Source organism: Eurosta solidaginis, chromosome 1 (genome assembly GCF_040869045.1).
Source record: "Eurosta solidaginis isolate ZX-2024a chromosome 1, ASM4086904v1, whole genome shotgun sequence".
NCBI classification, from domain to species: Eukaryota; Metazoa; Arthropoda; class Insecta; order Diptera; family Tephritidae; genus Eurosta; species Eurosta solidaginis.
Window position 1 is genome coordinate 360,522,051 of NC_090319.1, and position 21,147 is coordinate 360,543,197.

Consider the following 21,147-nt stretch of genomic DNA (forward strand, 5'->3'; position numbering starts at 1 on the left):
CACAGAACTTCTTTATAATTTCTATCAGGCCTGTTCTGAATTCCGACTCGGAATGAAAAGTAAAACGACATTGATTGTAAAAAATCGATTCGAAGTCGATTTCGAATCGTTCTCATTCCAATTCGATAACCAGTTTAATCAGCTGTTTTTGTTTATGTGTTTTGGTTTAAGTATCATAAAACAGTATTTTAATTAAAAAATGCCTGCAGATATGGTTTTTGGATGCGCAGACGCAAGAAGACGTGCTATTGTGCGTGCGAATCGTAAAAATGCGCTGGATCGGAATTCAGAACACGTCGACCAGCATCGATTTATTGCCTAATAGATTTCTTGATAGAAGTTTTTAAAGAAAGATTTATTATGCCAATTTAACTCAAATTTAAACAAATAATACACACAACTCTTCCAAATAAAATGAAGAATTAAAAGAAAAAAATTATTTGAAAGACAAATATCCCAACATATTTGTTTAATCTGCCAATTAATATTCATTCCGACTGCTCAGAGGCAATACTTTTCAAACCGTTAATTTTTGGTCGGAATCGAAATTGAGAACACCAATCCATTTCGATTCCGAAAAAATTGATCAGTTCAGAACAGGCCTGTATATTTCGAAACTCCCTTCTACCGTATACCCTTGCGGTAGAATTTCAATAGTGGCCTTAGCTTCGATTCGTATATAACCGCAATTGCCTCTGAAATCGCTTGTTATAAATAACATACTACCTTTTGGATTAAACAGCGACAAGTCCTGGATGTAAAGTGCCACTTGACCCAAACGATCTCTTTCATTGTAATGTGGGTGCAATGATCCTCTAATGTATGGATGCACCTAATGTTTCACTTCCCTTTTTTTATAAAGAAAATATAAACAAATCAATTCGCGGTTCTAATAGTTGTCAAATCAAGAAATTCGGGCGTTAAAGTTGAAGGTGAATTCTACCTTAGGTCCGGTTTTTTCAGTACAAGTTCAACTCAGTTTGTCAGTTAAACTACGCTTAAACTAATTCTGTAGTTTTTCAGTCTACTTTAACTGAAGTTTAAGCTGAAATGAAGCACCCTATCTGGCAGGGTTAAACTCTAGTTAACCTATCGGTCATTTGCGTTCGTTCTAAATGGCGGCAAATATACCCAACAATCAATTGGGATTGAGTACCATTAGAGTTCATGTTGATAACTAGACATACTTCTAAAATCTCAAGAGTTGTTACGAAACAATGGCTCAAGAATCATAGTGTACTCAGCAAAAGAGCGCTTTTTTCGCAAAGCAAAAATGCAATTACTTAAGTTGAAAAAATTTAATTAACAACTTGTGGTTCTTTAACTGGACTCAAATGTAAAATTTCATACTACAGTATTTTCACGAAAATAAAACAAAATATATATAATTTATTTTTAATAAATTGCGCTTCATTACTGCTATCAATCAGGTGTTTATTTCTCTCAATAAATATCTTTTGGCTTTGGTGGTACCACCTTGCAGATTTTTTTTCAACTCCACCTCAACTCGATATCCAGTGTAGGATATCAATGGAGAAATGTGTTAAATATTCGTTTGAGGACTTAACATTTCTCAAAATATCTCGAAAGTTGGATAATAATTGGAAAATATTGCAACGAATTTTGGGGAATTCCGCATATTTTACACCTTCTGCAAACGTTCGAACCGCTAAATTGTCGAATAAATAACTCCAATATTCAGTAATGCAAAATGGTCTTTATTAGATTACTTTGGCAGTAGTACAATTATACTTCACAATATACTTCACTTCGCATAGCGTGTTTAAATCAAACTGATTACTGACTACTCAGCTCGCGCTGCTTTTATACTCTCTGTTGCCTTGTCCACATATTTCTCCAAATGTCTAGACGTTTCCTCTTCTAGAATGTCCTACTTGGTTACCAGCTATATGCGTGTGTATTTGTAGTTTATAGTCTATCGCATAGCCATATGCGTATGTATATGTGAGTACTACTTCGGCTGATGATAACATGTGTTTATGAGTATCTCTCCATTGCCTTGTATGTATGTGTTTAGATGATTGATTTGTTTACGTACATACGAGTGGCTGCTTAGTATCGGCCTAGTGAGGGTTGTATCGCTAGTGATGCTAATATTAGTCGCAATATTAATTACGCTGGAGATCAACTGGAAAACTTTTAATTGTTACAACATTTCTCAAAGGTTGGTAGCGATCGAAGAATGAAGTTGGATATCAACTCGAGAACTATCTGGTTTAAAAATAATTAAATAATGATGTTGGATATCATCTCCGGAACTAGATATATATTTCGCTGCAGACATTTTTTTCCATGTCTGTTGGGTAAACAAAATCCAGTGTTGCCGTTGCCGTATCTACAAATCATCTAGATAATAAAAAACCAATGTTGCGGCACAAAATGCTAACCCCAAAGGCGGCTTTAAACTGTGACTGAAAACTGCTGAGTAGTTTACATTAAATTTGACTCGAGTTTAAGCAAACTTAGTTTAAGCTTAGCTTAACCTACTACTGAAAACCCGGGCCTTAATCAGAGATAATAAAAACGGTATGTATATTATTTATTAGTTGCAATAAATCGGTTATCGATATTGTTCTAATCGATTATTCGATATGTAAAAGTTTAATATCTTGCCAATACCGATAGTTGATTAAAGTTAGTAGAGATTTTAACGGATTACCAATTTGAAACCATTTCAAAGACAAAACATGGGAATCAGGTCAAGTGGCAAAAAATCAGTTTTAGTTAGATATTATCTGAATGGTCCAAAAGTTAATATATTGAATTACAATAATTCCAAGAAATAAAGAAAAAACTATAACCGCAAATTATTCAAAGACACTCAGCTAGTGGGTGGTATATATTTCCATATACATATATGTATCTCGAAATTAAATGTAGTAGGTATGTAGATAATTAACTCTTATAGAGTCGCCATGAAAGCTGTATTGAGTTTGTAGTTTTTGAATAAAAAGTATATTTTTAATTGTTACTTTTAACTATAAATTCGTATACGTATATGTGTGTGTATATATAAACCAGTAGCGGAGATAAGGGGGCTGGGAGGGATCAAGGGGAGGGAGGGATCAAGGGGATCAACCCACATTTTGATTTGGTTCATGCCATGGATCTCGCCAAAGATTTGCGCGAGGAACTAAACAAGAATTGTGCAAAAGAAGACGCTTTTTCTGAAATTTACGAAGCTTCGAAAAAAATTGCTGAAAATCTTGACATTGAGATTAAACACAAAAGAATACCGCGTAGACAAAAAAGGGTAAATCCTGAAGTTCGAAGTACAAAAGATTATTTTCGTGTAGCAGTGTTCAATACTTTCCAAGATTCTTACATCATGGACCTTGGAGAAAGATTCACTCTCTCTTTTTAAGCATGATTTGAATGAAATCGAAAAAGTAGCTGATAAATTGATCAAGACAGTCGAGTTTATCAGGAATTTCTCGCTGCGGGGCCACCTGCTGTTTTTGCGGGTTAGAAGTGTGGAACAGATATTTGATTCGTCGAGGCGATATCAAACCTGGAAAACCTTTGGATGCGCTTGATCATTGTCCAGAAGAAAATTTTCCGAATATCAACGTATTGCTGTGGATGTTAGCTACTTTACCGGTATCGCAATCAACCGCGGAACGCACTTTCTTACGTTTAAACGGAACTGATTGAAATTTGAGCGATTATATAAACAAAGATAAAGACGATTCTGAGAAACACGACAAAAGAAGTAATTATAGCTGTTTTTATTCTAAAATCAAAAATTAATTTTGCCTCATTTTTTTATTGTAGGCCCGCTTGAATGGACTGTCTGCTCTGGCTATTCATCAAGACATTGCAATCACAGCTGATGAAGTCATAGATACGATATCGAAAAAATCGCGAAAACTTGATTTCCTTCTTTAATTATTGAAAGATTTTTTCGCATATCCAAGTAAAAATGTATCCCTATTTTTTGTTTGTTTTTATACAATATAATAAGTGATTCTCATGATTATAAAAAAGAGCCTATAAAAATAACTTAAAAGTAAAAAAAAACATTGTCAAATTAAATCCCCCCATCACAAAAAGCTATCTACGCCACTGATATAAACACATACATGCATATACATGTGCCATGCTGCATGTCTCTCAATTGTGGGAATTTTAGCATTGTTGACGACATGTCATTACTCAAAATCACCCCAGCAGCTCTGCAACGCCAATGAACCAGTTTTTTTGCCATTCGACCGCCAACTTTTGAGTCAATTTTAAATTCAAACTTGAAGGAATGTCGTCTGCTACGTTGTTAAACTAGTTTCGCGAATTTACTTCATCAGTTGGTGTTGTTGTTGACGACGATGGTGGCGGTGATGTTGCTTTTGGGCAATATTTCATATTTTCATTATTACTAATTGTTGTTATTGTTTGATTTTCTTAATTTTATTTTTTTTGCGCTTTTTGTGATCATGGCTTATTCAGCCTTTGAATTCATAGCGTTGAAAATTTTAAGGTGAGGAAATAACAGCGGCACACAAAATGAAATAAAAAATGGTGCGTACATTTATTTGGCCAAGATCCTTCCCAGAAAGTGGAACTGGGACTGGGAATAAGGGATGGAGAAGAATATAGCTAAAGGGAAGAGAAAAAAAGGACGTACAAAGAGAATGAGAAAGAGTTAGACGAAGAAAGAGCGGAAAAAGGAACGGAAAGGGCGGAGGAGGAGAAAGAGACGCATAGAAATAGAAAGGCAGAGAGAGGAGTGAAAACAGGTAAACACTTTTTAAAACTTATGTATATAGACCAAAGTTAGGGCAGAACAACGTCTGCCAGGTCTGCTAGTATATGTATATAATACTTCTCTACTAATGCTACAGGCTGGATACACTCCCAAACATCAGAGTGCCGATATATTGCCGTATAAATGTTTTTGTTCTTGTAATCAATAATCGAATGTACCTAAATTTGAATCAGGCTGTCTTTGTAAAATATTTTGAAAATCTTGCATATCGTGTTATACGCCGATTTATAAATTTATCCAACATAGCTCAAAACAAATCAATGAGTTTAAGTTATTTCAGGAGTATAGTCGTGTTAAGCCACACTTATACTTGGCATTTCTATTACTTTTTGGCTCACGTACTGAGAACCATTGGAGGCGACTCGTCTGTATTTTCTATCCTCGCGTCGGTAAGTTAGTGGCGTTATTCATATTGTGGCGAGTGTTGACATCACTAAGCTGTTAGTTAATAATCAACAACAACAAATACAGTAGGAAGCTACACTTGTGTACAGGAACACATCAATCATCATTTATACACATAAATAGAAGGCGACGAAGAGATAACTCACTCAGATACATGTAGTTATCAGCCGACCCAGTAACAAAAGGTAATAGATAGGAAATGAGAATTTTAACACAGCGATGTCCTACGAAATTCATACCTGAACAACTCGCTTACCAGTGGATATTAACCAGTCAATTATATGAATTACCAACTCACATACATAATGAATTGATCAGCTGTTCATCTTATAGAGTCACATACTTTGATATAAATACTTTTGTTCAAAATAGCAACAACGATTTTAAACCGAAATTTGTTTCTTCTCTCACCCCGCAACCTATTACCAACTCGCTTACCTTTTTCAGTTCTGAATTATTTTGCTACTGGGAAGTTACTACTCACACATACACACGCATATAGCTCAATTACCAAGCAGGAGATACAACGGTTCTGGAAGGCGAAACATCTAGACCTTAGTAGAAATATGCGGACGAGGCAACAGAGAGTATAAAAGCAGCGCAAGCTGAGGAGTGATTAATCAGTTTGATTAACACAAGCTATTGTGAAGTACGTGATATTGAAGTATAATTGTAATACCCCCAAAGTAATCTAAATAAAGACCAGTTTGCAATACTGAATATTGGAGTGAGTTATTCAACAATTTAGCTATTCGAATGTTAGCAGAAAGTTTGAAATAAGCGAAATTCCCCAGAATTCATTACAATATCAAAGATAAGAAGTTCCAAACAAAAAAGTACGTCTGCCGTTTTTATGCCATTTAGTAAAGACACATTTGAAGCAAATTTTTAGTAATATGTGCACAATAAATATACATAAAAAATTTAAACTTTTAAACCATTGAACTGTAATTTCAATTAGAAAAAGAAAGAATTGCTTAGTTGCATTCATGATTAGCTAAATCTGCTAAATAGTTCGGCGGCAGCACACGTTGTGGTGCAAAACATTGAACAATGTAATACTTTTTATTTATTACTACATATTGTTTTCGATGTATTCCTTTATGTTTTCCATGTATGTTACTGTTAGTTATTTACATTGTTTATGTACCAAAAAAAATTGTATCCTTAATTTTGAGATTTGGTCCTTTTTTGATGAATTTTGGTCCCAAATGAAAACATGCTGTGGCAACCGTAGTCGTGAGCGCTAGCTTATGCATGATCAGTGTTGTCACTTCTAAAATCTATTTAGTGGTAGATTTTCAAAAAAAGGGTGGTAGATCTCCTAAAAATAGTGGTAGAATTTTCAAAAACATTAAAACCAATTTTTTTCAAATTATTATTATTCAACCATTAAAACGAACATAACAACTACAAGTGCATTAACAACATACATATAAACATGTGTATGAAGAGTATGTGTATACTGTATAGGCTTTAGACCTTATCAAATAAAAAAATATAATGAAATAATAGTGGGACTCTCACCTAGTTTTTAATTCTGAAGTTAGTAGTCGGTAGTTTTTAGGCGTTTTTTTTAATAAACTATTTGAATAAGTATCAAAGAATTAGTCTTTAAAGTTTGAAAATTTTTTTACTACAAAAACCTTAACAGCTGAAATTGATAATCAAATGCGAACTACTGACCAAGAACTTTAACAAACCATGTGTGGATACGACTATAGTTAATTTACAGTCTCCAAATATTCCATTTTTCATAACACATAGTTAAAACATATAATAATACTAAGAAACCTTAAAATAACAAATTACTTCAATGGTATCCAACGAATACCTATAGCCCGAATCTAATGAAAAAGACTTGTGCATTAAAACAATTTATTTTTTAAATCTTACAACTTACATCCGTGACATCGAAGGCATCCATCGGATACTGCAGTCGACGGCTGAGTGGAATATCGCTCGTATCGCGGCTGCCAGTTCGAGAACGTCCTATCTGAGAATGTTTTTCAAAAACAGCATATTTCAGTTTTTCTCTTGAAAACGACCTATCTCAGAACTCGATTGAAGAACGCCTAAAATGTTTTTCATAAACGTTCCAGCTTATGTCACAAATTTATTAAATTTAAGCTGAGATAGAGAGTTTTTGAAACAAGTTCTGAAATAGGCGTTATTCCAAAATTTTCTGTGATAGAGCGTTTTCGAAACGGCGGCAGAGATACGGCGATATTCCACTCAGCATTCGAAATATCAGATTATTACAAAGTTTTTTGCACGAATTTCCCATCAATAAAGTTAAATTTTACATAAAATTGTATAAGTTGTTTCGAAGGTACGTAAGTATTATGAAAATAACACATTTCTTTGGTGAAAATTTGAAAAACTTATACAGAGTGTGCTTTACGTTTAATTTTCAACATACTTAAAAACCTTAATTTTAGGTCATTGTGAGCAACTTAAAGAACATAGTCAAATGCAGGCAAATAAAAAAGTGGTAGATTTAAAAAAAAGTGGTAGGAGTGGTAGATCCGGATTTTAGCCTAAATAGTGGTAGAGTGACAACACTGTGCATGATCGCTCATATATAACACAATTACTGTCGACTTTGACTGCTCATAACTCATTACAAGTAATAAAGATATCGATGCCCGGGTTTTATTAATTTCGAGAACAAACTTCCATTTGTAATAATTCGTTAAAAAAGTTAGAGGTTTTTTCTCGCGGAGCGTCACATACGTACTTCGACCAGTTGAGTTTGAGTCTAATACTACATTTGCACCGGCCTTCAAAATTTGCCTTTCGTAAGCGTTTACATTGATCTCTTGCGTATTTCGCTTAACCTTCCCTTCAAGATTCGCCTGCCAGAACACCATCCTATCGCAAGAATGTTGACTAGAGCTTAACCTTACCACTTTGTTCGAAAACAAAAAAATTATGTGCTCATCTCAGCTTAAGCGGCCGAAGTGGCGGGTTGAAATCTAGTCAACTTTAACTGGAGTTTAAACTCCCACTGAAACACCGAATTAAAAAATTAGTTTGAACAATTTTCTAAAAAAACTTCAAACTCCTTTGCTAACAACACGAAAATTTTATAATTTTACTACTGCTGGTAAGTTTATAAAAAATACTGCATATATATGTAGTTCGATGACACAATTTGTTAGTCATCGTGAAAATTGAATTTCCACATGTAGAGACAAACACATGTACACATAGTTTATGTGAAAAAGTATATCATGGCGATTTATATTTTGACCTTAATATATCAGACACCAAAAGAACATTGCCTTACTAACTTACAAGACTACCTAACGAACTAGCAACTAATTATGAAGCAAATTTTAACCACATCAAATTCGTTACTCTTTAAGCACCTTTTCCACTTTGCGATATGTATTGTAGTAAAGAAAAGAATAATAACAAACAAAAATGAACTAAATTCTTAGGCAGCAGACCACACATTCGAACAGAAGTGCTACTCACTTGTTGTTTTTAGAATTGTTGAGGCCAGAGTGTGCAAAGTAACAAAGTATGTAAGGGTTAACATTAGGGTGGTTCGATTTATTAACCGATATCGTGCCATCGATTTTTCGATAGCATTTGGGCTCAGAAAAAATAAATTTCGAGCCTGCGAAATTCATTTTTTTGACTTTTCTTCGACTTTGATTTTTAAGGGTTTTTTCATGACCTACTAAAAAATTTTCATATGTATGTCCGACCCAAAAATGTCCGCTAAAAAATATGTATATATATTTTTTTTTTTTCAAAAAACTGTTATCGCCAACGTTTTTAGCGAACATTTTTGGGTCGGACAGGGTATACATGAAACTTTTACAATCAAATGAACATTTTTTTAGTAGGCCATGAAAAAAACCTTAAAAATCAAAGTCGAAAAAAAGTAAAAAAATGAAATTTCCCAAGCTCGAAAATTATTTTTTTGGGTATGCGTAGTGGAACTTTTTTTTTCCTGAGCCTAAATTCTATCGAAAAATCGATGGCGCGATATCGGTTAATAAATCGACCCAGTCTAGTGTACATACTTTACCTTTTGATGCACTGTGCAATTATACGGATTAGCAAATGTTTTGCACATCCGTACATTTTCGAAACGTTTCGATGGACCGTTGGGCAAGCAGTTGGGGCAATAGTTTAAACTTAGTTTGGAACAAAATTATGTACTTATTTTCGTGTTTATTTTGGAATAAATTCCTCACTTATCCCGAAACTTTTCTTTCAAAATTACGATACGAACACAAAATGGTACACCCGAAGTTATATGGATATAATAATTGTTCAAAAGTAGTACCACAATGAAACCAGTACATATATATAAGAATCCCGAAAATATTCCTAAAACAATCCCAAACAAATGCTAAGTGATCAAATTATTCGGTCATGAAACTGAAATAGTTTTTACAACAATCCCAAGAAGTCGCGAAAACAACCCCGAAAAGTTTAAAAATAAATTAAAATGGTCCAGAAAATATTCTAAAATTGTGGCGAAATAATATTATAATTTTGAAATGCTTCCCTAGTTCAATAAAATTTCCAATATGGTCCCGAAAAAATTCCAAGCAGCTCAAAAATGTTTCCAAAGTACTTTCAACTTCAAATGGTCCGAAAATAATCCTGAAAACAATCTAAAATAAACCCGACATAATTTTAAACATATCTGTAGTCATCTAGAAGCAGTACCAATATCATTATTAAACCCACATAAAGCTATCTGTCACAGCAGGCTGCCGAAATCCACAGATCCAAAGAATAGTTTCCCAAGCAGTCGAGCAAGTAACAAAAGGTTTTAGTACCGGTGCATACCGGATTCATATGCCATAAAGGGCCGCTCGAATCCACAACACTCCACTGAATCTTCGGAGAGTGCTTTTGCGGTTACAACAACAAAAGCAGCATCATTATGAAAATATCCAAATTTTGTTATAAAAAATGTCCAAAGTTCTTCTAAAAATATACCAAACTAATCTTAAAATATAACGAAACTATTCTATTAGGATCCCAAACTAAAAGTTAATCCAATCACACAATCATGGAATGTGTGAATACAAATGTATTGTTTCTTTGCATACTCTGCTTGGGACTACTAGTTTCTGTGTTATAACTGTAGTTGCTAAGTAGTTCTGCCTTTAAGCTTAAAAGCTTTTTTTTTGCCTTTGGTTATTTGCCTTTCATACACACAAACACATACATGAATTGATAAATAGTTCGCTATTGTAAAGTTCTTTATTTTGAATGGCTAATCATTTCAAACCTCTATTCCATTTGGGCGACCTAAATATTTTGAGCGCGTGAGATGTCAATGAGTTGAGTAAATTTGTGCTATGTTGTTTAACTTTAAACATGAAGCATTCTTAAGTTATTATAAAATCGATGAATCTTATTCGTATTGCGCGCTATTTACATTTTAAGAAAGTAGATCCGTGTTTTTATTCGATTAATCGCATATATTGAATAATCTTGTTCGGTTAGTCGAATAATCAAAATGCTGAATAATCGATATCGAATATATCCTGAATCATTGCCAAACTAGTTGATCTATATAAGCGCCCGCGGTGGTGTGGTGGTTGATTGTTCCACCTACCAAAGTTGCTGGGTTCAAGTCCCTGCTAAAGCAACATCGAAAATTTAGAAAACAAGTAAGGAAGTCTAAGTTAGGGTGAAACCGAACATTACATACCCAGATGTACACTTGAAATGTTGTTGTTGTTTGTTTTGTGTTCGTAATAGTGTTACAAGGCTGCGCAATAATACATATACATATGGTTCTATTCGGAACTAATTTTTCTTCGAGTTTTGACTCCCGAAACATAGAAAATTGCTTAGTAATAAAAGGGGCGGTGCCAGGCCCATTTGTTTAAATTTGAAGTTTTTCCTATTTCTCGTTATAAATCCACTTGGGAAATGAAATACCATTGCTATAAAGCTCTTTTTTGCAAAGATATAGCTCATTTTATTCGTCCACGACCCTTTAAAAATCTTAAATCGATTTCGTTAATTTTGCTTCAAAGCATTCCTTATAGTAAAGGCAACCTCTCTGCCGAATTTTGTTACGATAGGTTTAACGATTTTGGATTTATGATTTATAATATTTGTAAAACTGATTTCATCACAAGTGGGCGGTGCCAACCCCATTAAAAATTTTTTTTTATCAAATTTTTATCGAGAGTCTCAGTCTACACGTCAAATTTCAACATTCTAGGTGTATTATTTACTAAATAATCAGGTTGTTTGTGTTTTCCAAAATGTTATATATATAAGAAGTGGGCGTGGTTATCATCCGATTTCGCTCATTTTCAATACCAATCTATTCTGCGTCCAGGTAAGCTCGTGTACCAAATTTGGTGAAGATATCTCAATATTTACTCAAGTTATCGTGTTAACGGACGGACGGACGGACGGACATGGCTCAATCAAATTTCTTTTCGATACTGATGATTTTGATATATGGGAGTCTATATCTATCTCGATTCCCCTATAACTTTACAACCAACCGTTATCCAATCAAAGTTATAATACCCTGTGTACAAGTACAGCTGGGTATAAAAATTGTTTCAATTATGAACAAGTTTTTCTAAGGGGAGTCGTCCCTCGGCAGTGGTTTGGCAAACACTTCGAGTGTATTCCTTCCATGAAGAGCTTCTCAGTGAAAATTCATCTGCCTTGCCTGCGATTAATTAACTAATTCGCATTTTAATTAATTCGCATTTCAAAATAATTTGTTCACTTTAGTAAAATCTCCTTTTGAATATTCAAAAATTAGAACCTTTCGATTTACTGAGTAAGTATACTTGTGATTACTCAATATTCTCATCACTCAAGACATCGCACAAGCCTTTTAGAAACTATAGAATAATGTTTCATAGAAATCAATTAGATGTACGGTCAAACATCAAAGTAAATATATGTAAATTGGCGGGACGGAACCTACTTTTTGTATGCCCACTTCGAACGGCATCTGAAAAGCAGATGATTTTTTACTGACAGCTTTCCGTGGCAGAAATAGACTCGGTGTGCTTGCCAAACACTGCCGAGAAGCGACTTCACTTAGAAAAAATTTCTTTAAGTTGAAAAAACTTCTTACTAAAATTTTGATGTTGCTTTGCCCGGGGCGTGAACCCAGGATCTTTTCAGTGTGGCAGGCGGAGCACGCTACCATCACACCACGGTGGCAGTCAAGGATTGCACGGCTTATTTATTAGTTATCAAATTTCATTGTTTTTTTCTTTTACGATTGTAAAATTAACAATCTGCAATCAACATAAAGCCATATATTGCAATCGACTTCAATAGAAGCACTTCGTTTGCAATCCATTTGATTGCAATATATTAGGGTAAGTAAGTACATAAGTAAGTATATTAGGGGAAAAATTTAACAAAAAACCAAAAATGATTGTTTTTGTGATTGATTACAGTCACAACTTTTCTATAATCGAAGATTGTTGCCATAGCTTGATTGCACTCTGTGATTGTAAGCAAAACGTGGTTGCAGTCAATTACTCTAAGATAAATACTCATTAAAATTTTTACAATGACAATAAACATTTATTAAAATGTAATGTGGCTGTAATATATTTTATGTTTTGTAATTGCAATGAATATTTGATTGCAATATTTTACAGCCTTGGAAACCGAGTTGATTTTTGAATAATTCTAAATATGCTGAAAAATTAGTTTTACCACGTCTTATAGCTATAATTTTTTCCAATGAACCAACTGTAGTTTAAATATGAAGAATAACTTTTTATATTTTGCTGGGATGACGTTAGCCCAAGGTTATGTTTTTTTAAATTGGCGTGAAAAGAAATCTCAAAAGCAAGCGTGTCGAAAGTGAAGTGAAATTAATTTAAATTAAACTTTTTTCCATAAACTGTTTTTTTTTTGATAATTTCTCACGCGCCTTCCTTTATCTGACCTCATAAAGCCGGCTTTTTACGATCTTTCTTTTGCACTTCTGGTTTCTCCAATTTTCTGTTGAATTTTGGAAATTGAAGTTGTGCGTTGTTTGAACTCACTTGATGCTTTGTTTTAAATTTTATAACGCTGACATTTCTTTTTTTTGCTTTCGCTTTTTAAATTTCGTTGTACTTGAAACGTGTTCCTGTTTTAAGCTTTCATTGCCTTTTTTGCGAAGATATTTGATTAATGCTAAGCTTGAGTGATGGTACTTGATGAACAAACTAAACGCGATGTTTTTAGTTTTTTTTAGATGTTTGTTTTTTGGGTAATTTATTTATATTCACCGTCACACAAAATTTATGAATTAGCCAATTTTGCTACGTGTAAAGGGAGAGGGGAGGGGGTAGGTGGCTGTCTAAGTGGTCTGGAAATGTGCATCGGCATCGTCGAAAGATGTACTTAGAAACCCAGAAAGAGAGTATTTATTCATCATTTCAGAATTGAACTAAACTTGAGCGTATCCAGACCCCAAACTAGGGGGTGGGGACATACAATTTTCCACGTATTACAAATAAAGTGCCTCACCTGAAAAAATCGCACCTGCTCTACGCTAATCGTTTTTCAATAAAATGTAGCAGGCTCTTCTTTCCCTGTGAAAATATGAAAAATATAAACGGTTAATGAACCTACATTTAAGGCGTAAGGCTCCTAGACGTAAAGACTGAATGGCAAATTAAAACTTCAGGTTCCTTGAATTTTCCCATAGAGCTCTAAAACAGCCATAAAGTTTTCGTTCATAAAGTTCATATTCCGCATAAAGAAATCAAGCGCTAACTTGTATATTTTGTAAATAAGGCTAGGGGCAACTCTTGTTCTGTGAAACGTTGATGTGAAACAAAAGTTTATTCCAATGTAAGGAAATTTTTTTTCTCTTCATCGTTTCACAGAACCAGAGGGGGAATCCCTGGTCTTGTGTTCTGGCGAGAAGTCTTATTGCATATCTGAGCTTCGTTTTTAGTTTTTTTTTTTATATAATAAAGGAACTAAGAACCACAATAGAGATGAAAGGTTGTCACACCGATGGTTCCAAACTAATGCCGTATACTGTGGTGATCTGAAAATAAACAGATCCTACAAGCTGCCAAATCACTGCCGTGTCCTTCAGACGGAAGTAGTAGTCGTGCTCAAAGTAGTAAAGACACTAGAGGAAAACAGCTTAAACTACAGCTGCGTCAACTTTAATACTGACAACCAAGCAAAATAAAGCGGTAATCTTGCATAGCACATCATCTAAGAGTGTATTCGAATTCAGTCAATCCCCAGAAACAATCGGGATACAGAGAAAAATACACCTATATTAGGGCCCCTGGCATATGTGAAAATATGGAAATGCAAAATCGGTTGATGTCGTAATCAGATTGGGCGAGAGCTTCACGTGATCGGCTAAACACAGCCTGATTACGTCATATGCTTTTATATTAAGCTCCGTTAGTTATATCAGATGTAGAAAGTGCGTGTTGCATGAAGAAACGATAAAACCCGTCCTGTATTCATCTTCTGCATTCGTCGAACTGAGACTCCAACTGTAAGGAGTGACACAGCTATCAGATATAGGAGCAGCAAGCAGGATAAATCGTAGAAATCTTTTAGCATTTGCCAAGAGGACGGTGTTATTTAACGGTTTTATTTAGCTTAACTCTGTGTAGCGTCCGGCCGGCCGGCCGGTTTGAACGAGTTTTGTAATTAAAATTTAAGTAACCTCGCGATAACTTGTAGCTTGAAACTTGAAATATAGTTCGTACACTCGATGACAATGCAATAATAAGAAGAAACAAGTAAGGAAGGCTAAGTTCGGGTTTAACCGAACATTACATACTCAGCTGAGAGCTTTGGAGACAAAATAAGGGAAAATCACCATTTAGCAAAATTAACCTAGGGTAACCCTGGAATGTGTTTGTATGACATGGGTTTCAAATGGAAGGTATATAAAAAGAGTATTTTAAAAGGGAGTGGGCCTTAGTGCTATAGGTGGACGCTTTTTTGAGACATTGCCATAAGGGTGGACCAGGGATGACTATAGAATGTGTTTGTACAATATGGGTATCAAATTAAAGGTATTAATGAGGGTTTTGGAAGAGAGTGGCCCTTAGTTGTATATGTGAAGGCGTTTTCGAGATATCGACCAAAATGTGGACCAGGGTGACCCAGAACTTCATCTGTCGGGTACCGCTAATTTTTTTATACCACGAACAGTATTCCTGCCAAGATTCCAAGGGCGTTTGATTTCGCCCTGCAGAACTTTTTCGTTTTCTTCTACTAGTGTGGTAGGTATCACACCGATTTTGCGAAGTTATTTCTAAAGTTATATTTTGCGTCAATAAACCAATCCAATTACCATGTTTCATTTCTTTTTTCATATTCGGTATAGAATTATGGCATTTTTTTCATTTTTCGTAATTTTCGATATCGAAAAAGTGGGCGTGGTCATAGTCGGGTTTCGGTCTTTTTTTATACCAAGATAAAGTGAGTTCAGGTAAGTACGTGAACTAAGTTTAGTAAAGATATATCGATTTTTGCTCAAGTTATCGTATTAACGGCCGAGCGGAAGGACAGACGGACGACTGTGTATAAAAACTGGGCGTGGCTTCAATTGATTTCGCCCATTTTCACAGAAAACAGTTAACGTCATAAGATCTATGCCCCTACCAAATTTCACAAGGATTGGTAAATTTTTGTTCGACGTATGGCATTAAAAGTATTCTAGATGAATTAAATGAAAAAGGGCGGAGCCACGCCATTTTGAGATTTTCTTTTATTTTTGTATTTTGTTGCACCATATCATTACTGGAGTTGAATTTTGACATAATTTACTTATATACTGTAAAGATATAGAAAAGTGGGCGGTGCCGCGCCCATTGTCCAAAATTTTACTAATTTTCTATTCTGCATAATAAGCTCAACCCACCTATCAAGTTTCATCGCTTTAGCCGTCTTTGGTAATGAATTATTCGAAATTTTCGATATCGAAAAAGTGGGCGTGGTTATAGTCCGATTTCGTTTATTTTAAGTGCCCAGCAACCTACATACCAAATTTTATCAAGATACCTCAAAATTTACTCAAGTTATCGTGTTTACGGACGGACGGACGGACGGACATGGCTAAATGAATTTTTTTTTCGCCCAGATCATTTTGATATATAAAAGTCTATATCTATCTCGATTAGTTTATGCCGTTACGGATTACCGCTATGCGAACAAATTTAATATACTCTGTGAGCTCTGCTCAGCTGAGTATAAAAAATAGTTGGCGCATGGATCGAAATATTTAAAAAAAACGTATTTGTGGTCCGATTAGGCTCATATTTGGAACACATATTACATCATGAATAGAAAGCGACAGATGAAGAAAATGCCGCCAGGTGGCGCTCGTATTTGTGGTGCGATCTGGCTCATATTTGGAACAAATATTACATACAGTCCGGTAGAAGTGACATCAAAATACTTTCGAGTTCGAGGAGGGACAAGCATACGTGGCGCCGAGTCGAGTAAAGTCTTTGGAAGAATTATGTATTGAGGACTTAGATTGTAACAAGTTGTCGGGAAAGAGTCCTTGTAATAATTAGGCGCCGAGTCGAGTAAAGTCTTTGGAAGGATTATGTATTGAGGACTTAGATTGTAGCAAGTTGTCAGGAAAGGGTCCTTGTAATAATTAGTCACTAGGGCGGGTCGATTTAAAAAATCGCTCATTGCTCTGTGAAAATCGTATTCTAGGGATCAAAATAAGAAACTTTGCCGAAGGAACCATACCTCTAAAACGAATTCTGATGTCCCCCCCTTTGGGTCGAACTTTTGGGTAGGGGCAATTTCAATTCTACCTGCTGTGTCTTGTGGTGGCTTAAAAAAAACAACACAAGCAATTTTACGATCTGCAATTGTGTCACAGTGATACCTTCATTTTTTAAAACGGTTGACAAAAAAATCCACACAACTATGTTTACGACATGCAAATGCATCACAGTGATGCCTTGGTTTTAAAAGGGGGTTGTAAAAACGCTAATTTCTAATAATTTTTTTTAATTTCTTTTCTATTACTAAGTTAAATTCATTTTTTCATTTACATATGTTCGGACTAATAAATTTCTAAAGAGAAAAATAAACTCCAAAAAGAAAAACATAGGCAATTCAAAGTGGGATTTTTCAAAATTTGCCCCTACGACCCAAAGGGGGGGGGGGGCATCAGAATTCGTTTTAGAGGTATGGTTCCTTCGACAAAGTTTCTTATTTTGATCCCTAGAATATGATTTTCACAGAGCAATGGGCGATTTTTTTGCCCCCCCCCCCCCCCCCAAATCGACCCGGCCTATTAGTCACTAAATGAACTCAATAGAATGAGAAATAATAGGCAATTAAATAAAGACTAAAAACTTGAAAATAAAATAATTAAAAAAAATTTTAAGTTAAACGGTTTTATTGAAAACAATACTTACATGAAGTAATAATATAACTAAAAGCTAGAAAATAATTAGGTAGGTCCTAGGTACTAGTCATCACACTCTTCATCAATCTAGGACGTTGATCAGACAATTAAATAAAAGCGTTGGGCGCGTGAAGTTTCTAAAAATGTGAGACGTAGCATAACCTTATTAAGGTTCACTTGGTCTTACTTATGACTATCAATAGAAATTTGACGCGTCCAACGCTCTATTTAATTGTGTGATCAACGCCCTAGATTGATGAGGAGTGTGATGACTAGTATCTAGGTTAGGTTAGGTTGAAATTGCTGCCCCCCAGAAATGTGAGGGACAGACTTAGGCCGGCTGGTCCATTGTGATACTACTGTGAGGGCTATAGCCCTTCCTCCTTTAGATATGTATGAATATGAACCAATTTGATCTTCTGATGTAACGTAGAATATTTTCGATTGAACTATTGGTTAGTACCTATTGACTAGTACCTAGGACCTACCTAATTATTTTCTAGCTTTTAGTTATATTATTACTTCATGTAAGTATTGTTTTCAATAAAACCGTTTAACTTAAAAAATTTGCTTTAATTATTTTCACAGGATTTTTCAGTTTGGTCATCGAGCAAATTAATGGTTATATTATGGATGCAAGGTCATTACGGAACATCCAGTTTAACCTAACTTAACAGTGAAACTCAAAATAAAAATCAATAAATTCTTCTATAATCTGTGCAATTAGTACTGTATTGGTGTACTTTTTATGTAAGTAGCAATACCCTTTCAGTACGTTTTTTTGTTGTTCCATTTTCGGTCAGTAACAGCTATTGACAATACCGGATTAAATAGGTAAATCTTCTTCGAATATATCCAAACAGTCACAAAAGTTTTTTTAACGAAAACCATTTAGATTGGAGCTAGGGCCTCTGCTTCTATGTTTTTGCTTAAAAAAGTTTTATTTTACGCAAAACATCGAGTCTGAACAAACGCTCCTTTTTTATCAATGAGTTTGTTTTACAACTACACCATTTCCAGTTGTAAACGACAAAGCGTCATATGGAAATAAGAATAGTCACATGTAAATGTGAAAGCACCAAATAAAAATGCGAAAGCGTCTTTTTTAATTAAGAATACGTACTCAATTATAAATAAGAAAGTATCGCTTGAAAATGAGAAAGTGTCATATTTAAATGAAAACATTCACTTGTAAATTAAAAAGCAGATCCAAACTAATTGCTTGAATAACTTAAAACCGTGGATAGCTTTTAGGATGGTATTTAATCACTATTATTCACTAAAATAAAACTAGGTATTAATAAGGCTTTGTTGATTATTCCCATTGTGTCCCACGGACCTCGGGCTCCTTATGCATTTTTTGAAGAGAAGTGCAAGTTCTTGTACAGTGGTGGGAAATAGGCAATGAGAGGGAACCACTACATCATACTTTTACATAAACCACTTTACGATTAAAAAGCGTATGCACCAATTAAGTTATAAATACATATTTGAATTTATTTATAAGTCTATCGGTAACTGACCAAATAAAAACTTATAACCGAACTTTTCGAGCGCTACCAAAATGGAGCTTAAATAAAGAAAATTGTGCTGTTTGCGTAAATAAAATGCAAAGGAAGTCCGTTGTTTGCTTATTACCATGTGGGCATCCCTTTCATGGGCAGTGCATTGAACTCATTCCAATATGTAGTTATTGTCATTATCCGATATGCTATTTATTACACGTTTATTTAAATTCAATTGACAATTTTTATTCTTAATAACAAATAAGGCTTTCGCATTCAAAATTTAGTTACGTTTCTCATTTCTGTATAACGCTTTCGCATTTACAATTGTCTATTCTCATTTCCATATGGCGATTTCGCATTTTTAAGTGATACTTTCTTATTTATAATTGACAACGTATTCTCAATTACAAATGACGCTTTTGCATTTTCATTTGATACTTTCTCATTTACAAGTAACTATTCCTATTTACATATGACTATTTCGCATTTACAATTGTCTATTCTCATTTACAAGTGACTATTCACAATTATAATTATCGATTTCGAATTTTCAAACGACGCTTTCGCATTTACAATTGACTGTTCTCATTTACAAGTGACTATTCTCATATCGAAGTGATGCTTTGGCATTTACAATTAACTATTCTCAATTCCATATAACGCTTTTGCATTTACATTTGACGCTTTCTAATTTACAACTGACTAATCTCATTTACAATATACAAATTTTGTTTTCAAATTACGCTTTCTCATTTTGAAGTAACTATTCTCATTTCCAAATGAAACTTTCTCATTTACAACTGGAAATGGTGTAGATAAAGTAACAAGCCGCCGTGGTGTGGTGGTAGCGTGCTCCGCCTACCACACCGAGGGTCCTGGGTTCAACTCCCAGGCAAAGTAACATCAAATATCTAGATAGAAATATTTTCATTGGAAGAAAGTTTTTCTAATCGTGGTCGCCTCTCGAAAGTGATTTGTCAAAAATTCCGAGTGTATATTTGTCATGAAAAGCTTCTCAGTGAAAATTCATCTGCCATGCAAATGCCGTTCGGAGTAGGCATAAAACATGTAGGTCTCGTCTCGCCAATTAGTAATAAAATTTAAACGAAGCGCGACGCAAATTGGAAAAGAAGCTCGGCCTAAATCTCCTCGGAGATTAATCACCCAAAGTATTTTAGTTTGTTTTTTTTTAGTTAAAGTTAGATATTAATTTTTAGCTCACAATATTCACTAATGAGCTAAAATGTCTTCCAGCTACTTGTTTTTAATTACGGGGTGAGTGTGAAGAATAATTTTTCTACAAAGCTGTGATATAAACAATTAAGAGGCTAAAGAAAATCAATAAAATGGCTGTTAAATGCCTTCGAGGCATAAATTATGTATGTTTGTGTACATAAATTTAGCAATAATTGACTAAAAAACTTACCCTATTAATAAGTCTGCTTGACTGTGTATTATTTTTCTAATTTGTTGCTTTGCTGGTGTATATAATACTTTGTTGTTGTTGTTATTAAAAGCTTAATATTTTTTTTTATACGAGTAGATATTGATTTCACGCACTCGGAATTATTTATTTTAGTTCTTATGTTTTTATATAAATAAGATGTGAAATATTTTGAAATACACTTTTTCGGCGATGATTTAACAAATACACTTGACATACGAAATACATAACTTTTAATAGAATTGAAATAATTTTTTGTTGCCAATGGTTTTTATTAAGATCCACAAAAATGATGTAAATACAAAATCCTGTATTTTATTAGGGGTTTTCCCTTATTCCTACAATTTTTTTATACATTTAATACAATCAGTGGCGCAGTGAGAGGGGCATCTTGCCCCGGGCGCTACTCACAGGGGGCGCCAAATGGTCGGCAAAGCAGAACTTCCTGAATAATTTGTATTTTTATTATAACCGTTTTTTTTGGAAAATATTACTTCGCAGTATAAAAGAAATTGAACCTGAAACTCCGTTAGAATTACTTACCAAAAAAATATTTTGCCACGGGCGCAAGAAGACCTCACTACGCCACTGAATGCAATTGAAACACTAAACGGCTTTA

At 34.4% G+C, this 21,147-nt stretch overlaps 1 protein-coding gene across 7 annotated transcripts in view; it reads right to left on the minus strand.

Annotated features, from left to right (window-relative positions):
- The window catches only part of LOC137238139 (chaoptin), a 102,380-nt gene that overhangs the window by 38,824 nt on the left and 42,409 nt on the right, over nucleotides 1–21,147 (minus strand). For 3 of the 7 annotated variants that reach the window (XM_067762786.1, XM_067762783.1, XM_067762784.1), the window contains exon 2: nucleotides 20,511–20,737. The exons of 2 other annotated variants lie outside the window; for them this stretch is intronic. The gene's annotated coding sequence lies outside the window, so the exon portion shown is untranslated. Of the gene's footprint in view, nucleotides 1–20,510; nucleotides 20,759–21,147 lie in introns of all 7 variants that reach the window. 2 more of the 7 variants (XM_067762787.1, XM_067762785.1) reach the window with 2 other exon arrangements.